A 16,869-nucleotide genomic window follows, 5' to 3' on the forward strand; every position below is an offset into this window, starting at 1 on the left:
GCTCCACCTCCCATATATCAACTACACAAACAATTATTGTTAGATTTAGTGTTGATGTGTGGGTGACAGACGTGTATTTGTATATGTACATTTATGGAAATACGGAACAAATCGCGTCCCGTATTGGCTCAAATGTTATGCTAATTCGCAACAATGTGTCCTGTCAACTCACTCGCATCACTAGTTGACGGCTGGTTGAATAAATCCGTAATTCTTGTACATTTTGATTAGGGGTGCAACGGATCATCATTGATCCGTGATCCGTTCGGATCATCTATTTCGGTTCGGCACACGCATGATCCGCGGATTGATTTATGAAAAAAATAAATGACCATGCTGACCAAATAAAACAAAATATGAATTTATTATGATTTTACACCAAGCGCCAAAAGCGGTACTAATGCGACGCAACGTTCCACACGGGTAAATTAAAACAGCGCACTGTAGTTTGCCATGTGTGGTGCTTGTTGGAGAGAGGAGCTACGATTTAAATGTTTAGCTCGCTCCCTATCATTAATAGATCGCTGGGTTTTAAACTTAAGCTGGTAGTCTGCCTGTGCCTGTAGTGGTAACCATAGTGATGATATACAACTGTCTACCGGCTGAGCTGGTGATTTTTCTGCCACATGAAGGCAGAGAAGATTTTTTTCAAGAACCAAAAGATGGAAATATCCTATGCCTGTTGACTTTCCCAGATGTTATGTGAATACACAGACATCCCAAGTCTCCCTGAAGTTCCGGTAGTCTCCCGCATATTGATAACGACTCCTTGATGCCTGCAAATTACTTAAAATCTCCCGGAATCTAGAGCGAGTGAGCCAGACCGCGCACACGAGACAGACGTGATCCAAACTGCGTTAGCATCTGTGTAGCGCGCTCACGACAGTGAGGGAGAGGGACCTAGAGACTGTGCGTGTGTGAGGCAGTGTGCGTGTGTGCCTCAGGAGCATCCTGTTTTACCTGTTTCGGTAAGTCAACAAATTAATTTTCAGTGTGGGCGGGCTTTTATCTCTTCTCCCGACCGAATTAATCAATAATGAAATTAATCAGTTCAGTGTATCTAGGAACAGGGCACAGGGAGGGTGCCCCCCAAAAAGAAAATTTAAGACATTTTACAACAGACTATACAAAGGTGTACGTACCCCTGTCTTATAAAAGTAAACCACAATTACAGTCTTGCACACTGTACTATCTGTAACAGTGATTTCAGCATTGCCCATGGTGGGTTAAATGATTGTAAAAGACTTGTTGTTCATTTTGTATGGCCCTACCTCTCTTGCACTTATTCTTATAATGTTAAGTTATACATGTTTATATGTTTTTAAAGTAATATAAGTTTATAATATTTAAATATCATTTGTTGCTGGTTTTTTATGTGCCCCCCTGGTTTAACCCTGGCCCCTCCTTGGCCCCCCTAGTAAAAATGGTCTAGAACCGCCACTGACTGTGGCACAAGAAAGCCATACAACAGTGGAAACACATCGAGCATGGCCACGCATTTACAGCGACATCACCCCGGTGTTTCACTGACAGGAGTGAAACCGAAAGCGGCTCAACAACCGCTCATCACCGCGGCATTTAAGCAGCCCCTTCCTCCACATGTTTATTTGTCTTGTCTATTTTTTTATTTTTTTTTGCTGATCCGAAAAATGATCCGATCCGTGACTCTGATCCGAGGAACGATCCGAACCGTGAGTTTTTTGATCCGTTGCACCCCTAATTTTGATGCACTCTCCTCCAGCATCCGCTTCTTTTTCAGTCTGGCTTTTTCGGCCCCTCCTTTCTCCTTTCTCTTATGTCCCTCCATCAGGTCTGCTTCGCCTGCTCTCTCTCCCTGATAGCCGCTAATTTAACTCCCTACGTTCACTTGATAAAGGCAGAACGATATGCATTTCCCGTGAGCCTCTGCTCCGACCATTGTAAATTAATTTATGAACAAAAAAACTAATTAAATCGCTGGCCAATTTATATTTGTGGTCATGAAAGTATCTGAATAAAAATAATTACATCAACATAGGAGGCTAAACAAAAATCAGTAGGCTAGATTAATGAAAGTGAGTTTAACACCCACCGTGAGTGAGATAAAGAGAGACAAAAAGTGCTATAAATAGTGGTTGGACCAATTCATCATTTAACTCTTGGAGAAATTGGAGATTTTAACGCTACCAAGATTTGACGGACACGACAACTCAATGGGCTGCTCATACACTTGACACGGCTGCGAAGGCCGGCCTGCAGGCTGATTCACGTGAGTTCATTGGCCGACCGGCCCACCGGGAAAAGTCCCGGTTCTCCCGATGGCCACTCCGCCCCTGGTACGGCTTTATCCGACCGATGAAACTCTCTCCCAACTAGCTCAAAGCCAGACCAGATCTCCCTGACCAAAAATGTTGTGGGCGGGGTTTGGGCTGGTATCCAGGCTAGGACTTTAGTCTTCCAGATCTCACAATGTCGGAAAGAAAGGCGGTAGGCCTAAGTAATAGTTTAATTTCAAAACCATTAGACTTAAGTGTTTTAAGAGATGTACATGTTTGACTATTTATGGATTTAAAATGGTTAAAATGAGACAAAATGTCCCTCTCTGCTTAGGTCCCTTGTTATAGATTATTATATACAATATATAAAAAAGATTGTGTGTGTAATTTAATTGAGCTATTTTGTGTCCCATTGATATGGGACTTTAGTTTGTGGTGCCAGCTAATAAATTAATAAAAATAACAGCTTACTCAACAGTACTGTTTCTCTCGAAAGTGCCGTTGACCAAAATACCTTGGTTGTTGCGGAGAGAGTGTTCAAAATGAAAATTATTAACTATGGTAGTTGTTCGCCAAGGCTTTCAGCAAACACACCCCAGGTCTAAAGTTGGTCAAGAAAATGTATGTATGAATGAATACAAAAGAAAGTATGGAATTAAAGTGTCATATTTATAACTGTCATAAGATCAGACATGTCTAATACACCCAGTTGCCATGACAGCAGAAGTTGCTAATTGTCATGATGACATGGCTGTTAAGCACACAGGCATGATGTCAAGACAGCTTAAATTGTTAGTTGTCATGACAACCAGTTGTCATAGCAACACTTACAGGATGTTTAGGTCAATGTTGCCTGGGTGTTTCTAGGGTCTTTGTATATTACTTAAGGTGGTTGCAAGGGTGTCACTATAACAGTTGTGGTTACTGTAGTTACCTGGGTGCTGCATTGGTAGTCAAGGTGGTTGCTAGGGTGTTGGTATGGTAGTCAGAGAGAGGAGAGAAAGAAGGATAGAAAGAGAGGGAGTGAAATATTTGGCTATTTATGTTTATGTTGGATAAACAAACAGACAGAAATCAGTACATTGATAAGAGAGTATATGACTTCCATTTTATTCCAAAATCCTGAAGGGAATGACTGCTGATAATTAACTGATGATTACAACTAACTATGTGTTTTCTCTTGGTCAAAGAAAAAATCTTTTGAGGAATCAAGAGCTGAATGTAGTTCTAGAACGAGGATTGATGCAGGTAAGTCTATGCCAAATTCCGACATAAAAAGTATGTCAATAATAGTCAAAACGAGATTTAGTACATAAAATAACGTTTATTATTATATGGCAACGTCAGTAGCCTACAAGCATTCTGATTGGCTAATGGGTAGTCATGCCAGCCGCGTATTGACGTCCTTGCCGGTCTGCAGTCTGATAAGTATTCTTATTGCCCTCCAGTGACATCATCTTAATAATGAGCGATACCATGTACCAAGTACTAAACATTACATCTTTAAAAATTAGCGATATATCAACAGCCATGAGCATGTTATTATAAGCAGTGGCGCCTCCAGAAAATTATTCCAGGGGTGGCCAGTGGGGGCCACAGCAAATCTTAGGGTGGCATACAAAAAACAAAAAAAAAACATAACCCAATTTAATAATCTACTATTTATTCTAATAAATCTATATCTATGTAATATGGTGTATACAGACATATTTTGATCTCTTGACTGTTAATGGCAACTCTCAAACAAGCAATCTTGTTTTACATGTGTACGTATACTATACAGTAGCCTATTTCACAGTAGCTAAATAGTAGTACCATTTATATAACTGTACTTTTCCTTGACAATTACTGTAGTTTAATTTTGATGTTTAAATGAACAATATATTTGAAAACACCCCAAAAATATTTTTGATATTGCTTTATTGTGCAGTGCACAGATTTACAGCACAGCTTATACAGGGTACCCCCAGGATTTTTCATCTCAAATTTAAGACTTTTTAAGACCTTTTCAAGACCACTTTAGATGAAATTTAAGACCAACATCGCACCTTTCCTGATATGCATAATTTTATGAAAAAAAAATAAAAATGTAATCATAAGACAACCATTTAAAACAATAACTATGAGGGGTGGACGTGTGAGTTTGTGTACATGTGTGTGTGTGCATGCGTGTCTGGATACGTCTGTGGGTGAACCTGTGTGCGGTTGTAATACAACAGATCCTACAGCCTTTGGAGCGCTGCGCTTTTGGCAGCAATCTGTTCATCCAGTATGATGAGTTCAGCCAACTTATTATAGCGGGAGCTTTTCCATAAAAGTTGCTGTGTTTTTGAGGTGTTTGTTGCAATTAAATTGCGGAAGCAAGTGGAAGCTGTGATAGAGTTGCGAATTTCCCTCTTTGTTATTGGGTCATTCTACAGATTCGGTGCCGTTTAAGTAATATCAGTGTCCCAGGGCTTACTACTGTTATAACTTTACAGAACATTGATCAAACTAAACTTAAACTGCAGCATTTAAAGGTTTCATATGTTTTTAATATGCAATAGACAATAAATATTTAAAAATATATTTTTCTGTTTGCTGTTCTTATGACTATTATGAAATCGGCATGTCTCCATCAACCATCATGAAAATAGCATGATGCATTTTGAGTATACAGTTTAAAATAATAATGCTTTTTTTTTGTTAAATTCAATCAAGATGTCATCTTTTCATGGATCATTCATTTTCTCAAGAAAAGAAATTGCATTTTCAGAGACATTTTCTCATAAATGTAGGCTTCTAACCCTGTCCTTGCGTTTCATTCAACCCCGTAACAAAAACATTCCCCCTCCAAAAAATAAATAATGGTTTGATCCTTTTGACATCATTTTTGAGTAAGTGACATCATCAAAGTCTTCACAACTGGATGGTGTAACAAGAGGTAGGTGTGTCTCATTTTCTATGAATATTATACAGTTTTTATGTACATAAGGCCTTTGTCGAGCTCAGGTGTTCAACCCTGTTGAGGGGTAAACTCATAGCTAAGAAGGTTTTACGAAAAAAGTGCTTTCATAGCTGTTAAGTATAACAATATCTAAATTGATAAATGCCATGAGGCACACTGATAGCTGCTAGCATTCCAGAATTAACAACTATTAGCACAAAATCTTCAACCCCGTCACATTCAACCCCGTCACATTTTTCTGTTACAGGGTTGAACAGATTTGACAAATTTGCTATATTTAAAGTATATTGCTTGTTACACATAATGTTTTGTTATTGCTGTGAATGCAAGTGTACAGTATCAACAAAAAAAAAACTAAGAATTTCATAAGGTCATTTGAGAAAGTCAACAAAGAATTTCCAGGTCATTGACTTGTCTATGCTTTCAGATTCATCAATGGCAAAAACAGCAGCAAAAAGGCAGTAAGAAGTACAGGTCAAGAAGGAATACCGATCAAGAACGAAGGGAAAGGTACCTCAGGAGTGAACACACAAGAAAAAGGATAAAAATGTGGCATGTACGCTGCTTGTCCATTCAACCCTGTTACATGATTTTCAACCCCGTTACATGATTTTCAACCCCGTTATGGTGTTTCAGCCCTGTTTTGAGATGAATTTTGTGCTTTTTTGTATCAAATAAATAAGTTATGAAATCAAGAGATTTGTTTCATGTGTATTATATCAGGATAAATAAGTGAAGGTCAATTTGGTTGAAATTAGAAAGTGTCCTTAGCCTAAATGCGGAGAAATTTGACAAATTTCATGATCATAACCTGCAAAGGCTGGTGTTTTGTCAGGTTTGTCAGGTTTTCTTAAATTTTCTATTTCATTGGGCCTCATTTATAAAACGCACTTACGCACAGAATTGATCTTAGACTGTGCGTGCGATCAAATCCACGTCTAAGTACAGATTTATAAAAACCGTCTTAGACGTAGAAAAGGACGTATCTCTACGTCTGGTTTTAGTTCGTGTAAGTACATTTCCTTGTGGCAATACTGGAGTACTGCAGGAATTTAGAACTCAAAGCGCCGACACGCAGTTTCATTATCATCATCGTGCACCACCGTCACCATTAGGGCTAATGTTTCGCTCAATAAAATCAATTCAACTATTAGAACAATTCACACATGAATGAGATTCACGTCTAATAGGTATTCCGTTTTTATTTCACAAGTGTAAAACATTTCGCTCAATCTATAGCCTATAGAAAGTCTAATAGTGGCTTAGTTTTCATTAGGAGATATAGCTGCATTGGCGTTGTTAGAGGATATTGCCAACTGCGCAATAAGGAGAGAAAGGGTTTCTTCGTGATCGCGCACACTTTTTGACACAGGATGATGTATGGCTGATAAGCAGGTAGGCCTACAGCTTGTCGAGAGCGTTGTGCCCAAATAGCCTCTACAGAGGCGCACCAGATGCAACCAGGCCATACACTTTCAGGTTTTGTCTGTTCTTGGATTCCTGGCTACAGGAACGTTCCGATGAGAAATTGGAATTCATTTAGCAGAATTTTGCCCGATGTTCTTCGCAGTATTATCACTTTATATGCCCGTAATGTATTAGATTTCCATACGGTGCCCAGGAAAAGCAAAATGTGTAAGAGGATTTCCTGCGTAAAACAGGGTTCCCAATGTATTTTCATCCAGATTGCGCACACTCAAACAGCCTAGGAAGACCACTTTAATACAGCACATGCCCGTGCGCGGTTGGTAGTGGAGCACAGCAAAGGCATGCCTAAGGGAAGGTGGCGATGGCCAGCGAGACTCCGATGCTGGAGCAGCAGTGCGACAGTTGCGGCCGCTGGTGCTTCGGAGACGTGCCTTCTACATGTCAAATACTTTGCTTTTGCCATTACTCCACCAGACAGGCTTTTCTAACGATGTTTTGGCCCGCATCTGCTGTTCCATCAGCAGAACGTCGATGTCAGCCTCACTTTAATTCTTCTGTTTACATGTTTCTTTCTTGCTTGCCACTGTCACAGAGAGTTTGTGCATTGAGGATGCGCTCTGTTTGTGCATTGATAATATGCTGATTAGATTAAATAGGGGCGTTTTGAGGGCGGAGATTCAGTTGCGCACAATTTCACGACAATTTGTGATTTATAACCGAAGGATTGGCGTACACGTTTTTTTTGTGTGTACGTCTGTTTACTGTGGATCTCACTTACGCTCATTTCAGGAAATGTCTTTGACAAAATGTAGGATGGTTTCTACGCAACGTTTTATAAATGAGGCCCATTGTAATATGTCATTATTTACAAGGGACATCTAAACTGGGAGATCATGCCAGAAGCTGCCCACAAGCTTACTTAAAATATGTATTGTTGAATTGCAAAATGGCCGTGACGGGGTTGAATAAAAGCAGGGACTTGTTTCAGAAATCTTGCAAAATAATAACTTAATTGTTTATCTTAAGGTGGGAAAAGTTATTTTCTATATACTAAACATATTACCACATCACATCACATCAAAAAAAGTTTAAAATTGTAATGTACTTTTTTTCATCTTCCAAAAGCTGAAATGGCACCGAATCTGTAGAATGACCCTATTATAATTGAGTTATTTGTTAAAAATAAGTTATTAATAAACAAACATTCATTAAATAACAAAACCATTGAGAAATGGTCCTCTAAAATAATAACCTCACCAACATGCCAAATAAAAGATGTAGCAAAAATGTAGCAAAATAGGCTGTTAAATGTATATTACTTGTATTGTTGTTATGGAAACAAACACCGTTTAGTATTGGACTTTTACTTTGACATCATTCAAATGTTCCTCTCGTGGAAATGGCAACAGCTGTTATCAAGAAACATAGATGCGATGTAATGCTAAACACGTAGTGAGAACAGTACATAGCAACAACGAAGTGCACCTGTTGGTATTACAAAAGGACCACCAGTAAGACTGAATAAAGTGTTATGAATATCTCAGCCTTCACATATAATGGGGAAAAAACTGCCTGTGTCACTGATCTGACGTCCTGTCATGCACGCCTTTCTGCCGTTTTCAATCGGTTTTGCTATCCTTGTTAATTTATTTTATCTGTATAGGGGTTTATGTTGTTCAATCTCATATATGAATTTAAAAGTTGTCCAATTTCAACTAACCCATTCTTCAACACTATGCTACCTTATCTTCAAACAGAAAGTAAGTTAAAATCTCAATTGCAACAGCTTTCGAGGGTTTGGGAAATAATCGCTGCTGATTTGATGTTTGGTGGAGTCAATCCAGAATTAGTGTTGATGAAATTATAATCAAGTCACCCAAACTGCCGTGAAAAAAAACGGGAGTCGCTGAAACTGTTGTTGCATCCCTGTACAACAGTGTGTTCTTAAATGTTAGACATTTCAATTTCTTGAATCACCCAAAAGCCCCGCTCCACTGTTGCCTGTGATAGCAGACGCTTATTAACTAGCATTACCCTCCCTGTCCCTGGCAGTGTCCTAGATAACTGTCTAGCTAGCTAGCTAGCGCAGCTAGTGAATAGTTAACGTTAGCTAGTTTTATCCTTTATATCGTGTCAGCATCTCAGCCAGTTCAGAGGCATATACAGGTTGCCTGGTATTTTGGATGCGACGTTTGGGTGTACTAAGATTCGTTGTCACAACGAACAATAAACAAATGTGGACTTGATGAACGAAATTTAAGACCTGTTGACGAAATTTAAGACCGGTTGACAAAATATAATACCTTTTCAAGGCCTTAAATTATCAATACTAAATTTAAGACTTTTTCAAGTTAAGACCTCGCGGGTACCCTGTTATAATAGGTCCATTTAAATAGACAGTTAAACTATTAAAACAATTAAACAGTTCCATCTTAGAATATTGCCTAAATATATTCACAAGCTTGCCATCTTCAACAAAATCTGTATGAACAGAAATGAAATATTGAAAAAACAATGGACAATACATGAACAGTTCAGATACATTAATTTGCAATGAATTTACAGAAATTGGATTGCTTTGTTTTTCCTTGAAAATAAAATTAAGATTGCACTTTGATAGAGCAAATGACCAAAAACATGTAGCCTAACCTTCTCAACCGAAATTAATCCTCAGGCATTCCTATCAAACTTTCGGATTCCTGGTATATTGAAACATGATGCCATTACATTACTGATGTTAGCCTATCTGAAATATCCATTTCAGTAGCAAGGATATCTATTTTATCTCTGTAACTTTACCTGCTGGCCCAGGAACTGTCGCTGACACGGCGTGTTCTGTCCCTGATCTATCCACCTCTTCCAGTTCATTGCCTGTTCCTCCTCATTCTCATTCTCCCCTGGCTGTTTTTCCGTTTTTCGTTTCATCCTCTGAAAATTGACACACCATTTCAGTATTAGTTGTTAGCTATGCTAACTTTCCCGCTTAGCAATGCTAGCGTGAATTCAACAATAATAAAAACGTAATGAGTAAGTTCAGTTTTAAGAATGAAGTAAACATATGTATGTATTTCCTTTGAGAGTTCACCATTGTGTGATATACATATCCACTAGAAGTTTTCTCGTCGGAAATGTTGTCCAAGTGCTGTTCAAAAGGTGTTGTCCAAGTGCTGTGTACTACTACAGTCTCCGTCTTCCACGTTTCCTTCAAATCTCTCATAGCAATCACCAACAAGCAACGTCAGGGAGGGGGAGCTAGCTACAATGTCAGCAAGAGCAGCGTGCTGTATCTTGCTACAAAATCGTTTTCACATTACGAACAACTATTGTGAATTTAAAAAAAATCTCGAGTACATTAAATATTTAAAATAAATATGCATAATAAAATTTGTCTTAGGGGTGGCAAATGGGGTGGCAAAGAGCGCCACTGTTTCCAAACAACATAATTTCGGGAATCACACGTCAGGACCTCACATTTCCTGTTTTCTGTCAAAATGTTTTAGTACGACTTTGGTAAACTACAAAGCTGCACAGCATGCAGCATTAGGCTACCGTATTTTATATAAACCCTCGAAAAGTACATTTCTCCCGACCACTGTTGGTCTCTTGGCTGGTGGCTCGGTGTTGAAAGTGCCTTCTCCAACCAGCTTCAACTGACATCTAACGTAATTTGCTACGGAGTAATGCTGGCATGTATTTCATGTATGTGTCGAACCTATTTAGAATGACTGACTTTAAATAAAACGGCAGTGAAAGACATTTTAGTCAAACATTACTTTTGCCTCAATGAGGGTGGCGTGTGAGAGCATAATCGGCACGACAACGTTGTACTTATTAGCAGCGAGGCTAGCTACATTAGCAGCACACTTTTGAGTTATTGTGAATACGCTAACGCTTGATTTAGCGGAAAATCTAGTAAACGTACGTACCACCTGTCTCCTGTTCTGTTGTTGTTGTAGTTGTCGCTCAAATCGCTACAAGCACGTCCTCTGCTTATAACTCAAACTAGTCCAGCTCCACCATCAACCATTGTCTGTTAGTTGCCATCATTCGCTGTTGTGAGGATTCCCGGGAGGAGGAATTTATACAATAAACGACTACCACACACACAACGATTTCTCTAAGATCGTCTTCTTGAAAATTGGGCATTAAAGGTGTCCAGGCAGAGGATAACAAGTGAGTGTGCTCCTGTATGTGTTTTTCATCATATTCATGGTTGAAAAGGCAGTCTCACAACTGTATGTTGAGGTATCAGAATCAGAATCATGTTTATTGGCATGTATGTGTATGCATTCTCTTGTTGTGTTTCTGATATAACTATAACACTGCATGCGGATTGGTATGAAGACTGCAGTGGGTTTATTTTTCTGCCCCTTACTTCATAGTTCTACGGGTATTTCTGTTCGAAGTGTGCATGCTTTGTTTTATAGTGACGTTTCACGCTAACACTTTTGACAAGGGCAACCGTCTCGTTGCAGATTAAATACATCGGTTTGGTCCTGCCCACAAGCAGCACAAATGCATAGCCTACTTGTCAGTCCACTCTGTCTTAAATTCGAGAGTTTTGGAATCAACTTTTCGTGTGTGAGAGCCTGGCAGAGGATCATTAGTAAGTGTGCTAATGTATGTGTTTTTCAACATATTCATGGTTAAAATCGCAGTCCCACAACTGTATGTTGAGGTATGCATGTTCTTGCTGTGTGTCTGATATAACTATAACACTGCATGATGTATGATGAATACCGTGGGTTTATTTTTCTGGCCCTGTCCTCAGAGTTTGGGGGGTAATTTTGTTCGAAGTGTGCATGCTTTGTTTCATAGTGACACATTCACGTTACCACTTTTTGACAAGGGCAACCGTCTCGTGGCCAATGAGTGCATTGTCATAGCGTTAAGGTTACCCAGCGATCATTGCAAATATGAATGTCAGTATTGCCAACATTGTGGTGTGCCAATCTGTACTCAATGGTTCCAAAATTAGTATTTTCCCACTAAATTAGTATTTTTCCTTAAGTGAAATCTGTACTGCGGTAATGGGTTCCACGTGCAAAAGTTTGATATGTACTTGTAAAAGAAACAATATTTTGGCATTCAGCCTACAAATGTAGACTTATTTGTAGTCTTTAAGATCACTTTTTGAGAAGGTGTCTTGTCTTCATCACGTGAATTTGGCTGTGTCATAGTGTATTTTGGCAAACTTTTTATAATGTGGTGGAAGTATCTAATATTTTATAAGCTTCTGTACACAAAATGCAACCCTTATAAAATCAAATCAAGGCTGAACAGGTGACCTTCTCAGTCAGAGTCATGCCACTGGACTGGTTCTCAAAACCCATTGACAGCAGACTCTTATTCCCTTGGACTTTGGTGCTGGCTGTTTTTTGTTTAATGGAAGACATGTGTGTCTTAACATCATAGAGTCCACTGTGGGCAATGCTAAATGTGGACCGAAATACTGTATAGTGCAAAAGGCATGACTGGTAGACACAGGACTTTAACTAATATAAGTGTATTCTTTGGTTTAACTCTGGGAGAAAGTCTGTTTCCTAGGAAATGGCTTCTTCTATTTTTCCCAGCCATTTTTTTAGATTATAAAGTTTGCATGCTATATTTAAAAACTTGAAATGAGAAACAAATTAGAACTTGTTCGTCCACAACAGAAAGATTGTGCTTAATGAAAAGACTCAGTAAGGCAAATTGAGCGAAGTAAGAAAGGAGCTCGATTAGATGGAATACCGTGACCGCGAAAGTACTGCTCGACAACGACCACAAGAGCAGTGACAGCGGTGCTCGTGTCAGTTTTTTGCCACGGGAATAACTACAAATGCGGTCTGTTCCTACTTCAGTCTTTTGTCTGTTCATTTAGCTCACTCTTTTGACAGAAATATACCTCTATTCGAATGGAAATTCTGCGTTAACCATTCGTATTTGTATTAGAAAAATATATATCGCTCGAGTCAAGAAAGTTTTATTCTTGATCATTAGTTTAATGATTGGGGTTCCATATTACTGAGCAGTAGTTGATTAAAAAAGAAAACATCGCAGAAACGTACCCAAATATGTTGGTGACGGCCTTTTGTAAAATAAGAGCAGATGCAACAAGGTAACTTTATCCACCAACGTCAAAAGTAAATAGTCTTCAAAACGATAAAACACATTCCCAATCGCCAGTGCGCACTTAAATAGATAACAATGAACCAAACTCCCCTATTGGTTTCCATGTCGCTGCAGCTATAATATCGACCAATCAGCACAAACGTATCACGTCGTTCAATTTAAACAAAAATGGCGCCCTCCGCGTTAGTAAGCAGGAGGCCAAATCATGACACATTTTTGCTTATTTCTCGAGTTACCGCAAATATTCTATTCAATAAATAATATTGCAAGTTGACCCTAAATTCGTATGAATGAGTCATTATATTCGTATCGCCGTATTTCCACCACATTTTCGTATTAGTACGGATCAATTCGTACGAGTTGGTGTGGTCAAAATTACTTACAGACAACTGGAGTGGTACTGCAGATTTATTAACGATATCGGGAGCATTGTTACAAGCAATCCATGTTCATGAAATGTCCCACAACAATGCCCACAGATCTCTGGTCAAACCCATCTCTTATACCTAAAACCCCTCCCTCGGACTCATACACTGTGGCCACCTTGTCCTCCACTATAGATAAGAATATTTACATAGGATCCCCTTACCCCAAGCATTGAGTAACTCTCTTAGCTCATCAAACCTTACCCAACAGGTCAGACATAATACATGGCCACACTAAGTTACCAATTCAATTTATGTTATACTATGGAATCCTATACTAACTTACTTAATTAAATGTGAAACATATATTTTTGTATCCCACAATCCCCCCTTGTGGTACTATAGTACCACACCTAGAGAAACTATATGTATCATCATTACATTTGATTACTAGCCTTAAACACACATAATAGCAAAACATGGTTACAAATTACTTCCTCCAAGTTATCTAATTATTGAAATGTAACTCCATATTATACATAGAAAATAAAAGAAACCCCCATTACTCATGGAAAATAAAATAACAACATGAAATTCCAATTGCATATCTCTCATTTAAACCAGGTTTTTTCAAAATAGGGTCAGACTCATTGTACACTTCTGTTACTACCATATTTCCTCTCTCTCATTATTTGGGACTTCTTCGAATGAAAAAACATCTTCATACATTTCAGTTGGCATGGGACTACCCTGAAACATATAATCACTTCTGTTAGGTTTCCAAAATACATTGATCATACCAAATGTTTCACCACATAGAGTAAGGCAAAGATGCATCCACGAATCACTAACTACCTTCTATCAGACAAGTCTAGTCTCAGGTAACAACGTGACCCCCTCTCTTATCAGGTCGTAAACATTCCTAAAGTTAAAGGGTTTCACAGACTCTAGTTTAATCTTGTTTTGGCATGGAAGGCTAAAACACAGACTTTATTCGTTCCACACATCAACAAAACCAAAACCAACATCTTGTGTTTTCTCAGTTATTCAAAAACTCAAAAATAAATCCTAATCTAGTCTTCGACAGCAGAGCTGACTTGGGTCGTTTTAGACCCGCCTCAGGTAACTGTCCAAATAAAATGAAACAAAAAACAACAAACTTGTAACGGGTATCTAGCTAAACTGAGAAAAATACTTTGATGTGGTGCTAGTGATACTTATGAATCTATCCTGACGTCTGTATTCTTTAGCCTCCTGAAGATTGTTTACCAATCCTTTCTTATTACCAATCCAATTCAGTTGATGTATTGTTCCAGATTTTTCACCACTCTGCAGTGTGACAGATGTACCCAAGTATCTCTTTCCTCAATCCTCACAGTCGTAGATGTAGATAACAGTACTTCAAACGGTCCTCGCCACCGCTCTTGATCCCAATTCGTCCTTCCTTAAATCTTTGATCAGAACCCAGGCTCCTGGCTCAACTGGGTGTGTCCTTTGGAAACTTTGTGGAAGGACCGACGCCACCTATTGAGACACAAAAGACAGAGCAGCAATCAGTCCTCGCATGTAACTAGTCATTTTTTATTTACATCCTCTAAGTTAGGTGGATTAGTAAACCCTGGAGCCGGCAGAAGACGTCCAGTCAAAATTCCAAAAGGCCTGAGCCCTGTTGATCTTGAATGAACGGCCTCTGAGGAGATGAGCTAAAGGAAGTGCAGTCACCCAATCCATCCCTATTGACACTATAATTTTAGTCAATTTTGCTTTCAAAATTGAATTAGTTCTCTCCACAGCACCTTCACTTTGTGGATGTTATGCACAATGGGTTCTGAAGTCCATTTGCAATTTCTCAGACAGCATTTTAATAATTTTGCTGACAAAATGTGCTCCATTATCTGAGGTTAGTTTCTTTGAACTCCCCATCTAGGCACAACATCTCTTCTTAAAGCCTTAGCCATTGATATGCTTTTGCATGCTTGACTGGATAACATTCAGGCCATTTTTGAAAACATCTCCACTATGACCAAACAATATTCATATCCTCTGCATTTGTTCAATTAAATGAAATCCATCATAATTCTGTTCAAATGGATTTTTCAGGTGATGGATGATGCCCTTCCTTATACTCTCATTGTAACAATACATGGCTGCTACTGTAGTGAATCCTGGTGCAAAATAAATTTTGTATGCTACAAACATAGCATTATACATACTGTAATCCCATACCTCCCATAAATAGGGTGACCATAACCCCATATTCAAATGTTTTTCTTATACCCCCCTTTGCACACTAAAAATCAAAGTGTGCACAAAGCAACAGGGCTAATAACATGTATGAAGTTACCATGTGGCCATCATAGCACATTCATATTTTATCATGCCCGCAGTTTATCCCCTTTTTTTTTTCAATGGTCTTATCCAATAAACTAGTTTCATCACATATTACAGATTTGCCTTTTGCCAAATTCCATGCTCACACCAAGGTTATCATTTCAGCTGCTTTAGCAGAAAAACTTCCTGTGAGGGGTGAGTTTATCATTTCAAAAGGATTCCCTACAGAGCACCTGTTCCCCCCCTTCTCCGGATTCCAGTTTCATAGATGATCCATTAACAAACAAGATTAAATCAGGGTTAGAGACAGGTGTTTCAGAAATGTCAGGTAAATCACCATTCTCTGCTATCGGCAGCAGAGAAGCTGGATTAGGTTTTGTGCAACGTGTAAGGGTCAGATGAGAAAGGGTTAATATCACATGCTGATAAGTTAAGAGACGCGCCGGTGTAAGATGTGCAGTTTTTCTTTTTTCTTGTAAAAGCAATGAATGTACTTTATGTGGGACATTCACAGTTAGTGAATGCAACACTACTATGTCTGCACTACCTAACACTGCACTGGCAGCCGCTGCAACTGCTTTTAAACAAGAAATCATTCTTCTAGCCAATTCTTCTAATTTGTTTAACTAAGTATACCACAGGTCTATGCTGCCCCCCATATTGTTTACATAACACCCCCTACATGTAACCTAATTTCTCACACACAAATTAAATGACAAATGACAGGTCATAATTAGGCAACCCCATGGCTGGAGCTGATACTAACACCTATCTTAAATAAACAAAAACTTTATCAGAGTTGTCAGTCCAAGTCAATTAGTCAGTCAAGGTTTTACAATTATTTGCACATGCTTGGAGAGGCTGTGCCCTCTCTGTCTAAGTTAATATCCAAGCACATAATGTCTCAGAGTTGCTCTTTCCTCAGCAGACAAAGTTAAAGTCTCTTGCTGTTGTAAAGAGGAAGGTTCAGGCTTTACAAAGATGTCTTTGTACAATTAAGGAGCTCCATTTTTGAAAAAAATATGCCTCCAGAGAGGATGAATAAAACAAATCAGGGGTGAGTGGAATGGACACCCAATTATCAGCATGTACACATGCTTTAACCAAAAGTCCACAATCACACCATTCCCCTTTTGTTTTTTCCCACAGGCACATGGGGAGAAAAAGTTGAGTTTGCAAACGAAATATTTCAGACCAGGTTTAGGTCTATTACAGCTGCAGCGTAGCTTTTGGTCGTAATAATGCTAGCTATGTCAATATTCTTTAACGAGATGATTGACTTGGTACCTCAGTATTCCGGATTTGGGCTATTCAGAGAAAGAATTTGTCACCCCTTGCAAACACTCTGGAAGTTCCTTATCTCCCTGGACCGAGACTGGTGCCTTTAAAACTCCACTCCAAGTTGGGCAAGTTATCTGATAATACAAAC

Source organism: Sprattus sprattus (genome assembly GCF_963457725.1).
Source record: "Sprattus sprattus genome assembly, chromosome: 7".
NCBI classification, from domain to species: domain Eukaryota; kingdom Metazoa; phylum Chordata; class Actinopteri; order Clupeiformes; family Clupeidae; genus Sprattus; species Sprattus sprattus.